The sequence below is a fragment of the Meriones unguiculatus genome, chromosome 19 (genome assembly GCF_030254825.1).
Source record: "Meriones unguiculatus strain TT.TT164.6M chromosome 19, Bangor_MerUng_6.1, whole genome shotgun sequence".
Lineage (NCBI taxonomy): Eukaryota > Metazoa > Chordata > Mammalia > Rodentia > Muridae > Meriones > Meriones unguiculatus.
Window position 1 is genome coordinate 68,101,960 of NC_083366.1, and position 18,746 is coordinate 68,120,705.

The 18,746-nt window shown below is 52.2% G+C and overlaps 1 protein-coding gene across 1 annotated transcript in view; it reads left to right on the top strand.

Annotated features, from left to right (window-relative positions):
• Positions 1-1,082: 1,082 nt before the first annotated feature.
• Cplx2 (complexin 2) overlaps positions 1,083-18,746 on the top strand; it is a 71,945-nt gene continuing 54,281 nt past the window's right edge. Inside the window, exon 1 of the mRNA XM_021646441.2 lies at positions 1,083-1,384. The gene's annotated coding sequence lies outside the window, so the exon portion shown is untranslated. The remainder of the gene's footprint in view (positions 1,385-18,746) is intronic.

The window sequence follows — 18,746 nt, forward strand, 5'->3', positions numbered from 1 at the left end:
TAAAATCATTTCAGAGAGCAGTAACTACTAACTAACTGAAATCTGAGCCTCAGTACAGCGAAGGAAAATTGTTAAGTAATGCTACTCAGTAACTGAGGGAGGATTAAATCAGGGGTGCTTCCCCTTTCGATACTGTGATCTGGTGCTGTCGTCTACAAACATGTTGGGCACGCCTGGATTAAATACATGGTCAGAGACGGGCTCTTTGAGGGAGTGGCATTTGAACGTTTGCGCTAAAATGCGAGTGACCAGAGGATTCAGCCCTGTGAGTGGGGTTGCTGAGTGCAGCAAGCAAAGAGAATATAGCAACTTCTATTTTTTTTAAGCAGCTCAAGGTGGAAAGTGAGGTCACTGTGAGGGAAGCTAGTGACTCAGGAGGGAAGTGTTGATGACAAGGCTGCCAAGTGGGCCTGGAAGGCTGCGATGAAAATACAGAAATCAAGTGAGCAGTCCCAGGAAGAAAGGGGAGTCCCCCGATTTAGTGGTTATAGCTGAACAGCTATTGTGTGCTAGGTGGTGGAGATCCTGAGAAAAATACGGATCCAGCTTTGACAAGACAGGCAGCTGTGGCGGGGGGATGGAGATACATAATTATAACATATGACCAAACAGCGAGTAGAGGGACTTACAGGCTGACCTTACGGCACATGAGACTTCACTGGCGGCGAAGACGCTTTACCTTGTGGGTTAAACCTGAGTCTTAAGGTTGTAGCCAAAAGGTAAGAGACACAGGTGAGTCAGGGGTGAGTCTGCTCAGAACGAGCAAGTCCCCTGTCCCGGTGAGAACCAGAAAGGAGATTGGCCTTTTGCTGCTGAGTGACCTTAAATATCCTCTTTAGAAAGCTCTCCCTGAGGGACTTTTAACGACAAACCCGCATGAGATAGCACAGCAGAGCCGAGTGAAGTCTGCCGCTGAACAGGTAAGGCACATGTGTAGTTACTGGCCACAGAAGGGAGAGGGGGAGGGGGAGGAGACTTCCAAGATGAGATGTCCTAGCAACAGATATCCCCACTCGGTGTCCCCAAACTTCAAGACAGAGCTGTGAGTCGAGGGAACTCCCCCGTCTCCCTCTCGCCTGCCCAGCCATTTCTTCTGCCACTCTGTGTTGTCCCAGCAGCCAGCCCCCGCCTCCCGTCTCAGGAAGCTCGGGTCTCCCTGGGAGCCGGGCTGCCCTTGGAGGAGGCCTCTGAGCTGCGTGCCCTGCAGCTCCACCAGCTCCAGGGGCTGCAGAAGAGGGGCTCTGCGCCCCCCGCCTGGCTCGCGCTAAGCTCGGCAGGAGGGAGCGTCTCGGCGGAGGAGTGAGGAGGACGGGAGGGAGAGGAGCGCCAGAGCCGCGGTCCCGGGCGCTCTGGTCGGCGGCGGAGGAACTGCAGCCACCAACAGGTTCGTAGACCGCGCTCGCTCTCCGCGTCGCCAGCCGAGCGGCCCGGGGAAGACCCCGGCCGAGGGCCCGCGCTGCCCGGAGCCCCGCGCGCCGCCGCTCCGGCCTCTCCCTCTGCAAGGCTTCCCCTGCTCCCATCAGCACCGCCCCGGGGACAGCTCCCGGCCTGGGCTGGGCTCCGCGCGCGCGCCCCTGGGCTCGCCCCGACGCCCTCGCCAGCCGCTGCAGCTCGGCCGCGACCCGCGGAGCGCGGCGCTGGGGCCTGGAGGCTCCCGGGGCGCAAGGCTGCCCTGCCGGGGACTCCCGCTCCTCCCTGAACGGCGGCGGCGGGCGAGCGCTGGACCCGGGCCTAGTCACCGCCGCGGCCCCAGCCTGGGTCTGCAGGCACCGAGGCCTGGCGGAGCGATGGCGGGGCTCAGCTAGGACACTGAACGAGGGTGGAGGGGACCGGCGCGGGAGGGTCCCCGGCTCCGGCGGGGCGCGCTGGGCCTAGTCTGCACTGGGAGGAAGGAGCGCGCCGCCCCGCTTTCCTGCAGACGTCCACCCCACCTCCGGGCGGCGGGCTTGGGAGAGACCAACCCAGAAGCCTGCGCCTGCTGCCTGCGACCGCTGGCTCCGGCTGTGCCGGGAACATCCCTAGAAAGTATGAGGCTGAGTTTTCGTCGGGGGGAGGGGAGGAAGGGGCTGAGAAACAACAGGGAGCAGGAAGGAACCGGGAAGCTACGGGCTCCCCTCCTTCTTGCCCAGGACTCCACCCCCACCTATAGAGAAACCCCAGCTTGCCGGGGAGGGAGGGACGTAGAGGCGACCCGGGCAGCAGGTTGCAAACGCGGTTTTGCTCTGAGATTACAAGTAGCCAGAAAAGAGGCTGGGTTTGAGAAGCTGGGAGGTTCCCAGACGGGAAAGCCAGCTCCTGGGCAGAAAACCAACCGTGGAAGAAAAAGGATCTCCTCTCGGGGAGTTGAAGCTGGGAGGGCCCTCGTATCACGTGACCCTCTAGTTTTTCTCAAAGACTCTTGCAGGCAGACAGGGCCTGGGGGGCAGAGATGCCCCCTACAGTCACTTAGCAATCTATAGCAGCAGTGAGCCTAGAACCCAGTCTCCTCAGTGCCTGGAACCATACGGACCCAGAGGAGGAAGAACAGGAGGTGTCTATTCTGAACGCAGCTTCCGTTCTGTCACCTTGTGGCACGCAGCTAGGGGTAAATAACCTCCCGACACCGTGTTAACTATTCAAGAGGGGGTGATGGCATTACCGGTACACACTGGGTTAAGATCTAAAGTCGTAGCTACGCGGTGGGTTTAGTGCTGTGCCTGGCACATCCATACTGAAAAATAAATAAATAAACTGGGTAGCTATCAACATTAATTACTCTTTCTGAAAACATGTTCTGGGGATACATTTTGGGAGGATGGAGAAGCGCCCCGAGGATGCCACGGGCCAGCAGAGGAAGCGTAATGTAAAATGAAAATTGTGGTGTGATAAGCTCAGGCTAGTAAACAAGGCTGTGGGACTTCAGAGGCGGGAGTGTTGGATTCTGGGAGAAAGGGATCGAAGACAGATGGAGCTGTGAACAAAGGCCTAGAGGTGTGAAATCACAGCCACCAGGGTAATGTCACCATGCCAGAAGGTCCTCAGGGTGGGGAGCGCGAAATGAGAACAGATAGGCTGAGGCCAGTCCCCAAAGTGCCTTTCAGGACGGACTGTTTCAAGCCTATTTTAATAGAGGAGAAAAATAAAGGGCTAGGCTGTGGCTCAATCGTCAGGACAGCAGCCTAGCACACAGCAAGCGCTGGGTTCGATCCCCAGCACTACTGTTGGAGGAAACAAATAAAAAGAGCGCTGGGCTACGTGTTATTATTATTTGCCCTGTGATTATCACGGCGGTATTATTTAACCCGCTATCACAAATAATAAGACACAGATGCCTGTTAGATTTTACAATTGCCTGTTTACCTTGGGCTGGCTGAGCAAATATTTCTACCTATGCCGTCTCAATAACCTCAAAACCCACCTCCCAGCCCCCATCCAATGCCATCCACCTTAGCCATTCCTAGCTGGGCTACCTTCCACCCATAATCCTATGCTGGCTTATATTTCATCTTGGTGTCTTCTCCATCCACGCCATCCTTGGAGTCCCTCCTCCCAGCCCACGTGGTTCCCTCTCCATGCTAACCCATCGCGGCATCCTCCTTCCTCCTCTCTTCCTGTCCGTCTGTCTCCGGCGCTTCTCTTGCATAGGTCTGGCATAGTGGCACACAATGGTGATCCCAGTTGGAGGCAGGAAGATCAGAAGTTCAAGGTTCTTTGTGCCTACAAAGGGAATTCAAGGCCAGTCTGCACTACAGGAGACCCTGGAAAGGGAGGGAGCAGGGAAGAGGAGGGAGCAGCTTCAGTGGCTGGCCCATTTAATCTCCTCTACACCCATACCCACTCTCCACACAAACACACACACACACACACACACACACACACACACCTGCAGACTTAATTTTGGGAAAAGCCCAAGACATCATGTAAGAATTCTTGTCATTTTGTGCCGAGATCTTTCTAACATCAGTAACCACTGATGTCACTCGGATGCCGCACCACCTCAGCTGTCATTAGTCTTGGCCTTCCTACCCTCAGGGTGAAGTCTTGAGGACTAAGCCATGCTGGTGGCACACACATTAGAAGGAGCTACTTTGGGAGGAATGGGGTGACGACAAATTTTACCAAGCCAAAAAAGTACGATGATGGCAGCTTAATGGCTTCCACGACTGAGGCCATCAGCTGGTATCCAGAAAGAAAATAAAAAGAAAACCTGAGTCCTTTAAAGAAAAAGTGAGCTTTCCTTCCACGTGACCTTCATCATGAACTCACAGGATGGGAGGTGTGATCAGTAAGTCACACTTTACCAAAACATGGATTTCGCTGGCGCTGAGAGCAGGGCCAGGATCCTTGAAATATCATCCATTGAGCTTTTCAGTTCACTATTTTGCTTAGAAGATATGGCCTTGGGGTCTCCTGGTACACACAGCGGTATGCTATTTCCTTGCCCAACCACAGGGCAGGGAGTGTTTTCCTGGTTTCCAAGATGAAGGTCACCTGTGGCCATTGGTCTCTGAGACCTGACAAGCTTCCTTTTCACAGGCTTTAGAAGTGACCTGAATGTAGGTCCGTGGCACCGACCCTCCCACGTGGCTCCTTGGTTCCTGTTAGCCCAGGGCTCTGAAGTTAGACACCCAGACTCCACCTCTGCAGCTCTGCACAGTTTCTGTCAGTCCTGGTAGGATTACCCAGACAAACAGGAAGCCTCTTTCTCCATCTGCCTTGAGTTTGGCTGTCCCTCCCTCTGGGCTCCAGGCTGTCTCTCCTTTATATACTCCATGATTAGCATTTGGCCCAGGCCCTGGCAGAACTCAGCATTTTGTGTCTCTCTAGAGCACAAAGTCTCTCCAGCAACTGATGAAATGCAGCAGCTGTGTTGAGTGGGAGTGCCCTGATTGGGCCTTGGTGTTCTGACTTAAGAGGTAGCATTTGGGGAGCCCCTGGCCTTCAAGATACTGTGAAAAATAATATTTCATAAGTCACCCCAAGTTAAAAACAAAAGAGGAAACAGGCAAGGAGCTCTTAGCTTCCCCGGTGTAAGGGAGCCAGCAGAAAGCAGCCAATGAACTTGCCTCACAACTGGGTGTAAGACTGCCCCAGGCAAAGCTAGTGACCTACAGTGAGTGCTCGCCTTGTGAGGTCAGCCTGAGCTAACAGGCCCAGATGTGTTGCCCTCCCTGGGCCTAGTTGGGTCGTTATGTAGACAGTTCTGACTGGCTCTTCCATATCAGGCACGGCAGGTGCTGGTGGCCAGTGAGGACCAGACACTTGTGACACCTGCCTTCCAGGGGTTCACACACTCAGAGGAGACGCCGTCATTAATAAGATGCAAAGGCAAATGTGGCAACACCTAAACAGACAGATACGGAAATGGTGACATGGAATTGAGGCCCAAGTAACCGAGTCACACCCTGTTGCAGCAAAGAACCTTCCAGAAAGAACAAAGAGCTGAACGTGAGCCTGGGCTGCTTTGGGGACTGGCAGGGACCCAGTGTGTCTGGAGTTAAGGGAGAAGAGAGGACTAGCCATAGGTGAGGGCGGGAAGGGCAGGGCAGGACTAAACAGTGAGAACCTTCCAAGCCATGGTCATGGGCTTTTTATTCTTTTATTCAAAACACATAAAAATGATTTTTAACAAATGGGTTTGACTTTTAAATAAGCTCTTGGTGGCTGTGTGGAACGTGGATGGCCCAGGATGCTGGGTTAGGAGCAGAAAGAGAGGAAGGTGCTCAGCACACAAACAGACCAGGATCGCATCACCCCATGGCAAGGCCCAGCATGGTCAGGGTCGCTGGAGCACAGGCCTAAGAAGGGTTTCCTCAAAACGGGCCTCTGGGAGCCTGTGGAGGCAGGCAGTGGAGGTCAGGTTGTTATCCGGAAGGAGAGGAACAGAAGCGCTGCACAGGCAGGCAGAGACAAGCGTGGCAGAGAGGCACACAGCCTGGGTCTGCCTAGCACAGCCCACAGCCCCCACAAACACACTTGGTGAATTCAGAGACGTCATGGTCTCTGCAGCCTACACTGCCTCATTCTTAAAGTGGAGATGATGCATCCAAGTCCCTCCTTCCAGGGCATTCTGTAAGGAGTAAACAGTGAGATGTTCGGAGAGTCCTGGCACTCAGGGAGCAAACGTGGGAACTGGAGGACGGCTCCAACAGAAGGTGCTCACTGCGCAAGTGTGAGGGCCTCAGTTCAGATCCCCAGCCCAGCCTTTGCTGGGCATGGTTGTGTGCACCTGGAATCCTAGTGTGGGGAGGTAAAGACTGGAAGTTTTACAGGGCTTTCTGTCCAGATAACCTAACTAAGTTGGCGAGAGACCTTGTCTCAAAAATAATAATAATAATGTAGAAAAGCAACTGAGGGAGCACCTGCACCTGACATTGACCTCTAGTGTGCGCACTCATGTGTGTGCGCTTACGCGCGCGCGCGCGCGCGCGCACACACACACACACACACACACACACACACACTGAGGGGGGGGTGCATATGCACAAACACAATCACATGTGCCACATGTACAGAATAACTGAGAACAAAAAAGAAAGAGCAGTGTGTGTGCTGCTACATAAAGGGGGCAAAAGAGAGTGGGTGAGCAGGATGCCTGTGCTGAGTAAGACCAGCTGGAGCCCAGCTCGGAGGCACCGACAGTCACAAGCTAGAGGTGGCTGCCATGTGCTATCCTAAGTGAGGGCCGTCAGAACATGCCAGGTGGGAGTCTAGCCGTGGAGAGCAACAGGACCCCGAGGCCCAGAAAGGGAAGGGAATTTACCCACACTCACACAGCCGGATTCCAGCAGGACTCTGCCATCTGTCTCCCCCGTGTCTGTAGGATGACAACCGCAGGTCATATTTTGTTCCTCCGTGACATTGTCATAGCCTATAAGAACTCCTAGTGCCTTCTCGGTAAATATTTACATAATACATCGCTGAGTCAGCGACCAAGCAGGACAGGAAACATCAGAAACTTCGAGTCCTTGAGAAGAGAAAGCATGTGAGACAATGAGGAAAATGCTCCCCATGAGACAGATCAAATGGCTAAAGACGTTGTGTTGAGCCCTTCAAACCCTGGGTTCCCTTGTGATAGCAGACATCAGTGTGTGCACCTCCTTGGATGCCCCTCAGTCCGAAACAAGCATCCCTCAGAGGGTCCACAGCATGAACACTGCTGCCCACAGCCTTCAGTGTGGTGATTGCCATGCAGAGAAAATGCACTTCTCCATTTGCAGGAGGCAGGCCTTTGTGCTCCACAAAGCCACAGCCATTAGAATTCCTGGGGCTGACTGGCTGGAAAGCTGTGACAGCCAGGCAAGCAGGCAGGGTCTCTCCGTTCAAGCAGCAGATGGCTGCAGGAGCCCAGAGCCAGCTCTCGCTGCTGAACGCCCACTCAGAGCAGGGTACAGGGCCAGGCACCTCTCCAGCAGCAGAGAAGCCCATCCCAGCTCCTCCCAGCTGGGCCATGTGGCCAGCCTCATTCTTTCTCAGCTTCAATGTCATAATGCATAAAGTTCAGAGTGGCTGGGGGGACCCCTGAAGTCATTCTGACTTTGGCAGGCTCTGTACCAGGGTATCCTCAATGCCATCAATAACCTCGTATAGTAAGTGGGAGCATCCTGTTTCCAAAATGTGCAAAAGCAAAGCCAGAAGTGTCTCCTTGGGCCAGGACAAGGGCCTGACCTCCACAGAGCTTAAGTCTAGTGGGGAGAAAGAAAATGAACACATATGATCATTTCACCAGGTTCCATAATCTAAGAGTGAGTGTGTAACAGAGAGTGGGTCTGTTTAACAAAGCGCCTGGCAAAGAATCCATGAAGAGGTAGTGAAGATAACAACTCAAAAAAAAAAAAAAAAAAAGGCTGGCCATGGGACAAGCAAGCAGCAGAAACAGAAAGGGCAGATGTCCTAGGTCATGGGAAACCCAGCAAGGTTGCAGGATGGAAATGGAGTGAACAGAGGAAAACGAGGTAGACAGTGTGGGCAGAAGGTGGTGGGAGCCCTCAGGGGCTGGTGTTGCCAAGGTCTGCACTGTGCCACTGGGAACGGCTGAGTAACCGGTGGGGCTGGGCAGGGGCTGCAGCAGAGACTAGGGTCTGCCACAGAGAGCTCTTGAGGTCTGTTGGAGAATCTCTCCAGGATGGGTCTTCCACAGCCTCTCACCTGTCACTACTCCACCCACGGGAGGAGCCTGGGACCCTTCTTTCCCAATGCCACCCTTCCTCCAGCACAAATCTTGCTTCCTGCTTCTCCCATCTCAATCCTCTGAGTCTCTGCCCACAACCTGGGCAAGACAATTCCAAGCTCCCACCTTCTCCCTGCACTTAAATCCTATCCCCCATGACCCCAGGGGCACAAACCTGAGGCCATCAATGGTTCTCCCTGGATGCTCTGAAGCCCCTCACAAGCGGGCCCTGCTGATCCTGCCCCAAGCCAAGCCACATGCTTCCAAGTTCCCTCACTGGATCACAGTCCCTCCATGATTTTGCAGATGATGTTCCTTCCACTCTTGGTCTCTCTAAGTGTCAGCCCCCAGCTCGTCTTCTCGAGGAAGCCACCGCTGCTCCTGGAAGGGTAACCCTCGACAAGCCTGCACCAGAGCGGGACCCGCACTGCACTCAGTCGGCTGCCGTCCTGGCAGCTGTTTACTCAGCTCCTTTCTTCTAGAGTAGGGCAGGAGACCTGGCTTCAGCTATGGGTCAAGTCCTTACTGAGCCTCCTTGCCACCCTCTGTAGAAGGAAGCTACGACACTGGGCTGGCCCATGAGTGAGATGTTGAAGATGGGGCTGAAAGCCCTCCCCCGTGTGGTTAGAGTAGCTAGCTTGTGGAAGGGTCTACAGTCAAGCTGAGAGTCGATGCTTTTGAAGCCCACAAGCCCTGAGATGTAAATTGCCCTGACCTGATCTCTGCCTACTCTCCCATTCACTCAGGAGTTGACTAAGCGCCTGCTATGTGCCAGTACCTACTATGTGCCAACACCTGAAAGTACTAGTCGCTTGGGAGTCAGGAGGTTGACACCAAGCAGTTACCTGTACATTTTTACCTATGCATTTTTCTTTGTTGCCTTCTTAAAGGTCAGATACTTGACCCCACACCCAGGTGGCCCGGCCCAAGGACACACTATCGCCATCTGCACTTAGATGCTGTTCCTGGACAGAATGCGATCCCTTCACCCCTGTCTCCCCAAACACACGCGCACACACACAGCTCCAACTCCCCGCCACAGCCGAAGAAAGCAGTGACTTGGCCGTGGTTGCAGTCGCTGCTTTTCCCCGAGGAGGGATCGCACCACCCCTTTTGCTGCTGTTCCACAGCATTCAGAACAGGCCCTGGCATTCTCACTCAGCCACCCGGTTGCCCATTCACTCACTCATCAGACTCATGCCAAATCCTGCTCAGTCCTGGGCTCTGGGGAGCAGCCTGAGCAGCCCCTATTCCAAAGGTAGGGTTAGAGGCTGGAGCTGCGTGTGGTGGTGAAGGTTAGCCCACAGGATGCAGGGTTGGATGAACACGTTATCCGAAGTGGAGCTGAGCACTCCAGGGCTCCCTGCTCCACCACGCAGGGCCTGTGAGAGCCAGGCAGCCCTCATCCTTCTGAACCTCAGCTGAACCTGCTCCTGCAGCCCTGGGAGCAGGACTGTTATTGGGAAGGAGAGGGGGAGTCTGGGAGGAAGTGGGCAAGCAGATGTCGATGCCCCTCCACACCCCACACCTGCTGCTCAGCCAAGAAGAGCCCCGCAGGCCCTGAGGTCAGCACCTGGGAGGGGCAGTGAGAGGGCCATGTTGGGATGCCAGCTCTGCATTCCCCTATGTGAACTTGACCACCATGTTGGCTGCCCTCTCCGTGCTCAGTTAAATGGGACCTCTGTAATCCTCTGTGTGTAGACAGCTCTACCAGACCATGGGAGCCGGCTCAGTCAACAAACACCGGCGGGACACAGACATGGCCAGACCCTGTTCAAGGTCTGGAAACAGACACAGATGAGCCAGATCTGGCCTCTTAAGGCGTGATTGGCACCCCAGGACCAAACCGAGGGAAGCAACTAGGATTTGAGAGGCTCTCGTCTCCTATGTGCCTTCACAGCCAGGGTCCAGCTTACATGCAGGAAGGGGGCACCATTAAAGCCCATTACCCAGAGGAGGAGGCAGCGTCTCAGGGAGACGCAGCGGACACCTCCGAGGCCAGAGCTGGAAACCAGATATGACTGACAATGAAACGTACGTGTTGTCACCAATAAGACAGCCCAGGAGCACCATCCAAGTGCTCCCTGAGCCAGCAAGCAAGATAGGCAACTATTAAGTGGAGGAGCACGGCCAGTTGTTGTCTCTGATGCCAGACAGAGCCCCACCCCACCCAGCCCTTTGCCAGAACAGGAAAAGCGTCAGTGACCTTGGCTGGAGAAGGTAGTGAGTGAGGATACTGGCCTCATGTTCACTTAGGAAGCCCAAGCCCTGGCTACACTCTCAGCTCCAAATCCTCTCTCCTTCCCTAGGAGGTTAAGCAGCCCTGACATGCTATTCACCATGCTTGCTGCCTAGGCCCCTACATCCCTGCTTATCCAGGGAGCACAGGTGAGGGCTCTGCCCACAGTCACAGCCATGGGTGGCTTTGGGGGAGTCTCTTGCCTGGGACGGAGAGGAAGGAGGTTCCTCTTTTATCTCGAGTGAAATGAGTGGAGTGAGGTTGTTCAGGCTTCATCTTTGGTACATTATCTCATCCAGCACTCCCTCTGAAAGGCCGAGGTGGGCATTCTTGTCCCTGGTTCAGATAAGAAAACTGAAGCTCAGAGACCACCCCAGGGCACAGGACTGGCAGGTGGCTAAGGCTGCGTTCCAATCTCCTCTCCCTGTCTGTGGTCCAGGAGCCTATGCACACAGGGCAACTTGGTCTGTATCTGACAGATGAATAAGGAAGCTGAGGAATCATGTGTGAAGAGGTGAAGGGCAGGGCTGAGGCAGGACCTGGCTCTCCCGTCACCCACCAACTCTTTGTTCTTTCTGCTGAATCACAGCACCCCTCCTCTGCTCCCGCCCCATCCTGTATCTCAGTAATGGTGTCCATTGCCTCTTTCTGCAAAGACAGAGGACCATGGACTGAGCAATCAACAGCTCTCCTGCAGGTTAGCAGGCCAAGCATAACCTCCCCCACCCCGCACCCTTCCATCCACATCATCTCTTCCCCACCACCCACTGCCAGTAATCTAATGTGCGTAGTTGTAAACTCGTTTCTTTAAATAAACAGCCTTGAGTTTCATAGCAAATAGTCTTTTAAGAGGAGGAACGGCTCCAGGCCACCTCATATTTAGCATACAGTGATCCACATATTTGCACAGAAAGAGTGTGTGTGGATACAGGGATCGCTTGAGCGCTATAGATACCATGGCTCATCCAGATGGGAGCTATTTATGATGCTGAGTCATTCATAGACAACGCCACTGAGGAATCCCAGGCTCTGAGCCCCAGCACCACAGCCTTGTGGCTCTCTGCCTCACTGTCAGGGGGTGGGAGGAAGAGGGAAAGGAGAGAAGAAAACCCATCACAGAATAGTGACAGAGGGGGTACTATGGTTATGAGACACAGAAACTTTCCCATTAGAGAAAGTTTCAAGACACAGCATTCCACCTTCCCAGGCCACCAGAGCCAACACTGTATAGGAAAGGAATTAATGCTGAGACTGAGGAGGGTAAGGGACCTTCCCAGTGTCCCACAGAGAGTCGATGACAGACCTGATACCCCCTCCAGCCTGCTGACCACAGCAGGTCTTTCGCTCCCTGGCCACCTTTTGTGGCTCCCCTGAGGAGCATCCTATCCCAGCAGGATCACTCAGCACTGTTTTCCTTGGACCCTCTAAGAGCCGAGTGGAATCTCCCTCACTTGAGCTATGCCATGTTTGGATCAGGACTCGCACACCCTGTGTGCTCACAGACTGAGCTTTAGTCCGACCTAACTCAATAGCAATTCCTGAAGAACCCTGGTTCTCCATTTGAAGAAGCGCCATTATCTCCACCCTCTTTCTTGTCTCTGAGCCAGTTCTCTATCCATATAAAAATAGGCTCCCTCCTACTTGCCACCCACTTCTGCCCAATTCTATAATGAATCAATTTTATTAATAGGCTTTGGGGATAAAACTTAACAAAGGCTTTTTGTGAAAGTCACCGTTTATCTCCCTACGTTAGTTCACTTCCCAAAGAATTCTAATAAACTAGTCTGGTGGGATTCGGCCCTTCCATAAAACATCCATTAATCGCTTTTTTCCCTCTTTAAGCACTGGTGACTACCGTCTATTTGGCTATTCTAACAGATAGCAGAGATAGCACACAGAGCATGGCTTTGGCAGCCGGGCTGGCCACTTAAACAGCTCTAGATTTACATTGATTACCCAGAGACCTGGACAATTTAATTGTCACAGGGAGTTAAATGAGATAATGTCTGTATAGAACCGATCACATCTGCGCCCACTGCTTACGAGTAGATGAACAACTGACTGGATGATGATGCAATGGCTCAGGACCCTCGCACAGCAGACCCTAAAAGGGCGGGGCCGGTGAGCACTGCCATTGAGGTGCTCGGCTCTTACTCCGGGAGGTGGTCTGAGAGGGGCAAGTCCCTGTGACAGACACCTGCCGGCCACTTCAGGAGGGGCAGATGATGTCGGCTCCTGGCTATGATTCTGGTTCCCTGTGGTAGAGACAGTGGAGGGGCAGGACTACCCCACCTGAAGCAGCGGCGTGTAAGGTAACAGCTGTTCATAGGACGAGTACTGGGAGTTAGAGGGGGCCTGAGGCACACACAGGGGCCTTCTGCCAGGCAGGCATCACCCCCTGGGCTCTATAACCAGGCACCAGCATTAAATCCACCAGAGCAAACCTTAGGAAGAAGGCCAAGAATGTCTAATCCCCTCTGCAGCTCTTCATGCACAGGAAATGCTGAGATGGGAATCTTGATTCAAAGCAAAAACCACTCCTGGGGAGTCAAGACTGTGTCTCGTTCACTTCCAGGCTCTCTCATTCCCTGATGGACAAACAGAGGTTCACAGCAGGTATACCCCAGCTGGAGTTGACTGACTCGGTTTGATTTGAGCAGAATTCTCTAACTGACTTGTGTAGTTTTTAACTTAGTAATGTACATGGTCCACTAAGGCAAAACTTTCTGGAACTTGGACTTAGCTGAGACCTGGCCTTATGGCACAAGGAAGAACACTCCCACCAAAGATGGTGTTCTAAGGATATTCCAGGGAATTTCAGAGAGGGCCAAGGCCATATTCAAGACGGGGACAAGGAGGGTAGTAGTGTTGGTATAGCCAAGGGTCCAGAGAATATCATTAGAATATCATTAGAACTATTTACAAATTACTGTAATTCTGTCCGAATCTTGCAATATTTTTAAGCCAACAGGCTCCTCTCTTTCTAGGCAAAGAGGAGCCCTTTAGAAGCTCTCACTTTATAGGGATCATGACCTCTAAGTTTAGTTAGGGGATCCAAGAAACTCAGCAATGAGAAGGGAAAGCAGGCTGAGGTCAGGAGCCAGGCAGTTGCTGGGATAAACTTATAAACAGCCCTCACTGGGAAGAGGATGTGGGGTGTGACTCTGACTCCAGCTTCAGTCACACACTGCCGAGAGGAACAATGTCACAGGACCCTGTGGGGACGGGCTAAGACCTTCGGCATGGCAGTGTGGATGGCAGCCAGCATCCCCGGGGCTCTTTAACTGACTAGCTCAGTTACTACCCAGAATACAGCCAGGGCCCTGAGAAAGACAAGGACCTGGAGAATGAATGCACTTTGGGTGAGCAGGGGGACACCCACCACTGTACTCTGGGCATGCCTGTGTCTGTCACACCACACACTGTCTCCCACACCGGTGAAACCCCATAGAGGATTGATCTTCCAGTTTTCCCTGCCCTCCTTGTGCCCTCTAAAACACTGGGTACAGTTCTATCAGCGGGTGATGGATGAACAATGAAGTCAGAGCAAGGCTTAGAAAGCCAGAGGAATATTTCAAGGTGGCAGGATGAAGTATCAAAGTGACCAAAGTCCAAAAGCAGAAAGGCCCAACTAGGAAGGACAGGACAGACCCTCAGAAGTCTACAGAGAAAGAGGAACTAAATAGAACCAAGGGACAGTAACAGACTGTGGGTTTGAAATGACATCCTTTATGTGTCACAGGGTTTGGAGAAAGGCCCTCATACGATAATAACAGGATGACAACCTGAGCAGAAAGGAAGTCCCTAAAAGAAGCCCTGGGTTCCCAGACCATTTTAATCACAAAGCTCTGAGTTTAATTTTTTAAAAAGTCTTTGGATTCAAAAATACATAGACTTAAAAATCACTGGCGTTGAAAAGGCCCACACACCCATAGATAGATGGCTGGGTTCAAGTCCATCCCCGCCCCCAGCCTCCAGAAGGAAGCTTCAGAGCCTCCCTCTTCCTGCCTGTAGAGCATCCTCCCAGGAGTGCGTGCTGCCTTAGTGGGGTGCTGCTGAATCTCCCAGAGGCCGTCTCACACAGACTAATGCCGCGCAAGATGACTTTAGGTGTATTCAGAAGCACGGTTTTTATTTTAACAGCTCGCAGCCGAGGCATGTTAGAAATATGAAAGCCATGTATCAACTCTGATTTATGGAAATAATATAGCATTTTTGGTGAAGATAAAATTGTGCATTTTAAAAACGGCAAATCAGGGTAAAGAGAACTGCCAAGCAAATGAATTGTATGTGTAGGGCACAAATCGTGGATGGAGGACGTGAATAAAACTGAGGGGGGAATTTGAAATGATCGATGTAAAACAGCAATCACATTGTCACTTAGGAGGGAGTCGAAATTTGGAGTTCTGGTTTCCTTCTCTTCCCTCTAGTGTTCTTATGTGTATGGACCTGGAGCCAAGCCCATCCACTGAGGCAGAGCAGGTGCCCATCCTAGACTAAAGGAAGACTGGTATTGGGGATGGGGGGGTCAGTTGTGGTGACACATACCCGAAGAACATGCTACAGGGGTGAGGGGCGGGAGTGGCATGAGTGTGAGGGCAGCCGAGGCTACGTCTTCAGGGCCAGTGAGATGACTCTGAGGGAAGATGTTCGTCTCTGTGCTCAACCCACCTGAGCTCAGTCTCCAAAACCTACATGGCAGCAAGAGAGAACCACCTCCCGAAGGCTGTCCCTGTGACCTCGACAGGAGTGCACAAACAAACAAATAAACACAACTCTTTTTTTTTTTTTTTTTTTTCAATGCAGTTTATTCAGGAACATTGAACAATCCTCGGACCCCGGGGAAAGCCAGCCCACAGCTTAAATAGCCTCTGGGTAGCCAACCCAGGCGTGCCACGGGGGCAATGCAGATAGGTCCACATACATGGAAGCAAGCCAGATCCTCGGCCTTAGCCAAATGTGGAGTTGTTCGTGACAGAGAGCACTCACCATCGGGAAGGTGGAAGGCGGAAACCAGCTCCATCTTTAAGGCATAGCATTCCACAGCTCTCTACAGTTCCCCCTTTTTGTTTTAGACGCATCAGGCAAGAGTAGAGGTCTGATCTCTGATATTAGAAATAAATTGGGACTTTGTACAGATGTTCATTTAGGTGTCATCCACCCAAAGAACATCAGACCCGTCCAATACCTTTTTCTCAGAGGCGGGACCTGGGGCATCAACCCGCATGCAATCAGACATGCTCTTCTCTGGGTCCAAAGCGGCTGACCCTGAGTGCAGTGCTTAGCCTCGCATCCTGAGCGTATCATTTTAGCTTTTTATGGTATCCAACCATGCTTGGGGAGAATGTCCTGCTTCAATGGCTGTAAAGGCCTGAATGATCATGGCTGCATCACACTGTTGTGAGACTCTAATCCTGCATATATACCACAGGCAAACCAAGGAGACCAACACCAGAAGGCCTGCTAACACTCCCATGCCCGCCCATTCCTTCAGATGATTCATGGCTGCAGCAATCCATGTTGATAATCCTGTGGCTAGTCCTGCGTCCACTCCGGTAGAATTTACTGTGACAATGGCCACTCTCAGCTGCTCCATCGTAGTATCGAATTCTCCAGTCCAATTACCTAAAATATAGCTAGACAATTGTTTAGACAGATTTGCAGTGCAGGAAAAATTCCCATGTTGTATGCTAGTGACACAAAGTCCAGCATACTTTCATTGACAGCCAGGTTGAGCGATTTGCCATAAGATCAGAAAGGAGAGGAGAACCTCCCCTATTAGTGGACTTGGGGAGTGGCATGCAAGCAGAGGGAGGAGGGAGGGTGGGATTGGGATGGGAGGAGGGAGGGGCTTATGGGGGGATGCAGAATGAATAAAGTGTAATTGATGAAAAATTTAAGAAAAAAGGGAAAAAAATAATTTAAGAACCTTAAATGACTTTCAAAATTGGAGGAAAACATGGAGTTAGTCAATTGGCATGGAGCACGTCTCGCCCCTGGGGGCAATGGTCTCCTGAACCTACTCAGACCTCGGACACCACCACTGCTAGTTCTAGAACTGACGCAGGATGTTCCAACGAGGGGTTAAGGCTTCTCATAATATTTCCTATAAGCCCACGCCTGTTTGTTTATATCCCCCATTTTTATTCATTATTAGCCAGATAGAGCCAAGTAATTGTGGTAATGATACTTGCTTTTTTGCCCAATGCTGGAATGCTAGTAAAGTTAGGTATGCCCTGGTTACTCGCATGCCTCACTGGGTGCCTATGCCCATTGATGCCCCTCACGCTATGACTCTCTTCAGACAGAAAAGGGATCTTGGAACTACAGCCACCATTGTTACTACCATCTCATTGACGGCTGTTGGAGCTACCACCAGGGCATTAGCCATGAGTCATACTGGGCAGACTGCTCAGACCCTGAATAATCATTTAGCCAATGTAGCTCATGCCTTAGTTGTACATAAAAGAATTAATGCTCAACTAAAAGGAAGCTTGATGGTGTTCAATCAGAGGATTGACCTCTTGCAGGAGCAAATTGATACCCTATGGCAAATCGCTCAACACAACTCTTTAAAACATACCCGGTGCCTGAGGAGCCACTCCGAAGCTGTCCTCCGGCACACACATGCGTGTGTGCGCTAACACACACACACACACACACACACACACACACCCCAGCACTCGGGCCTTACATTGTGATCTCTCTGAGCTATCACTACGCCATGTGAGCCTGTCTCTAGCAGAGCCTGACAGTGGCAGGGAGCCCAGGTCTTAGTCAGCCACCCATTAAAACAAGGGACACAGTGCTCCACCATGTACTATGTGCTAGGCTAAGCTGGGCATTCCATAAAGAAGGTGTTTAGATGTGTTTCTCCTTACAACACACTCAGCTTAGAATAAGCTTATCAGGATATGGCCCCATTGTAAATCCAGGAGGGTCTATACCGGATTCTAGCTTACAGCAGTGTGCATGTCCCCACTTTAAAATCATATATACTAAGGATGAGATGGTGAGACACTTCCTCTTGTGACCAACAAACTGTGAAGCACTACAAGCGAAATATTCAGGAGCCAATAAGATCAAGAAAGCACTAGCATGGCAGGAACGTGGTGGGGGACCCTTAGCTCAGAGCCCACGCTAGCCCATGAGCAGGGATGCCTCTTTCCCCACACCACCAACCTTGTGGGGTATCTCCTGGAGGGAGTAATGCAGACCCCCGAGAAGGAGGAAGTTGCTGGGGAAGTGACCTAGAGTCTCCTGATTGAGCCAGAGGTCTAAGGACCAGGACAACAGCTTGGCCAAAAGACAGGACCTGGGCCATGGCTAGAGGTTCGAGCTGGAACAGAGCTCAGACCTCTGGTATCTAGCAAGGCTGATCTTAAAAAGAATGATTGGGAGGCTTCCCCAGAAGAGATCTGAGGGTCAGGAAGAGGTAGCCTGGGCCAGCTTAGCATCTGAAAAACTGGTGTGAACCCAGACTGCTCACATCGGCCCTCGAAGGGTCATGTGTTACCTCAGCCATGTTGGTAATAAGCATCAGCTGGAAAGGTCTGCTGGTCGTCAGCTGCCCATGGACTCAGGGAGGACTAGCTGCCAGGCCCAGGAAGAACAGAAGTCAAAGAAACAGCAGGGCTCAAGAAGAGGCCCTGGGTGGCAGTTTCAAGGTTTCCCATGGGATGCAGCTGTCACAGCTGAGCTTGGGAGTCCCCATCCACAGGGAGACCAGTGGGCCTGGCCCTGCGTACACCAATCAGACAACCTTCGGGACTATACACTGAGAAAGAGCTGAGACCAAAGCAAGGATGGAGACATCCTAGAAAGCCCAAACCAGTAGTGGTCTCTTCCCAAGAGCCAAGGGAGCCCCAGCAATGTGATTCTCTCAGCCTGACCCCCTTGGGCTCCCAGAATCTTCTAGACAGGCATTCTAGGGAAGATAAGGAGGCTGAGCCAGTGGCCCTTGGCCTCATTGCTCATGGCTGAGAAAATCTAAATGGGGTGTCCAACCTTTCGACACTGCAAAAATGACACTGTCCATTCAAGTTGATACTTGAGAGCCAGGAGTTTCAAAAGAAAAAGAGGAGGGGAAAAAGACTCACACTGTTTTAAGTAAATTTGCAATTTTGTATCAGGCTACAGGTCACAGGTAGGAAACACCTGGAGAAGAATCTACCAACGGAGGTGATGTGAGCCTTGCTGGGCGCAGGGAAAGCAGGAGGCAGATGCCCCCCGGGGAGCTGTGGCAACCTGGTTATGTGTCTACATGACAGTCACTGCCAGCTTGAAGCAAATTAGCTGTCACCACACAGGTCCTGGCGTTGACAGATAGCCTTGTGTTTCCCTTCCTTTTTGTTTTGC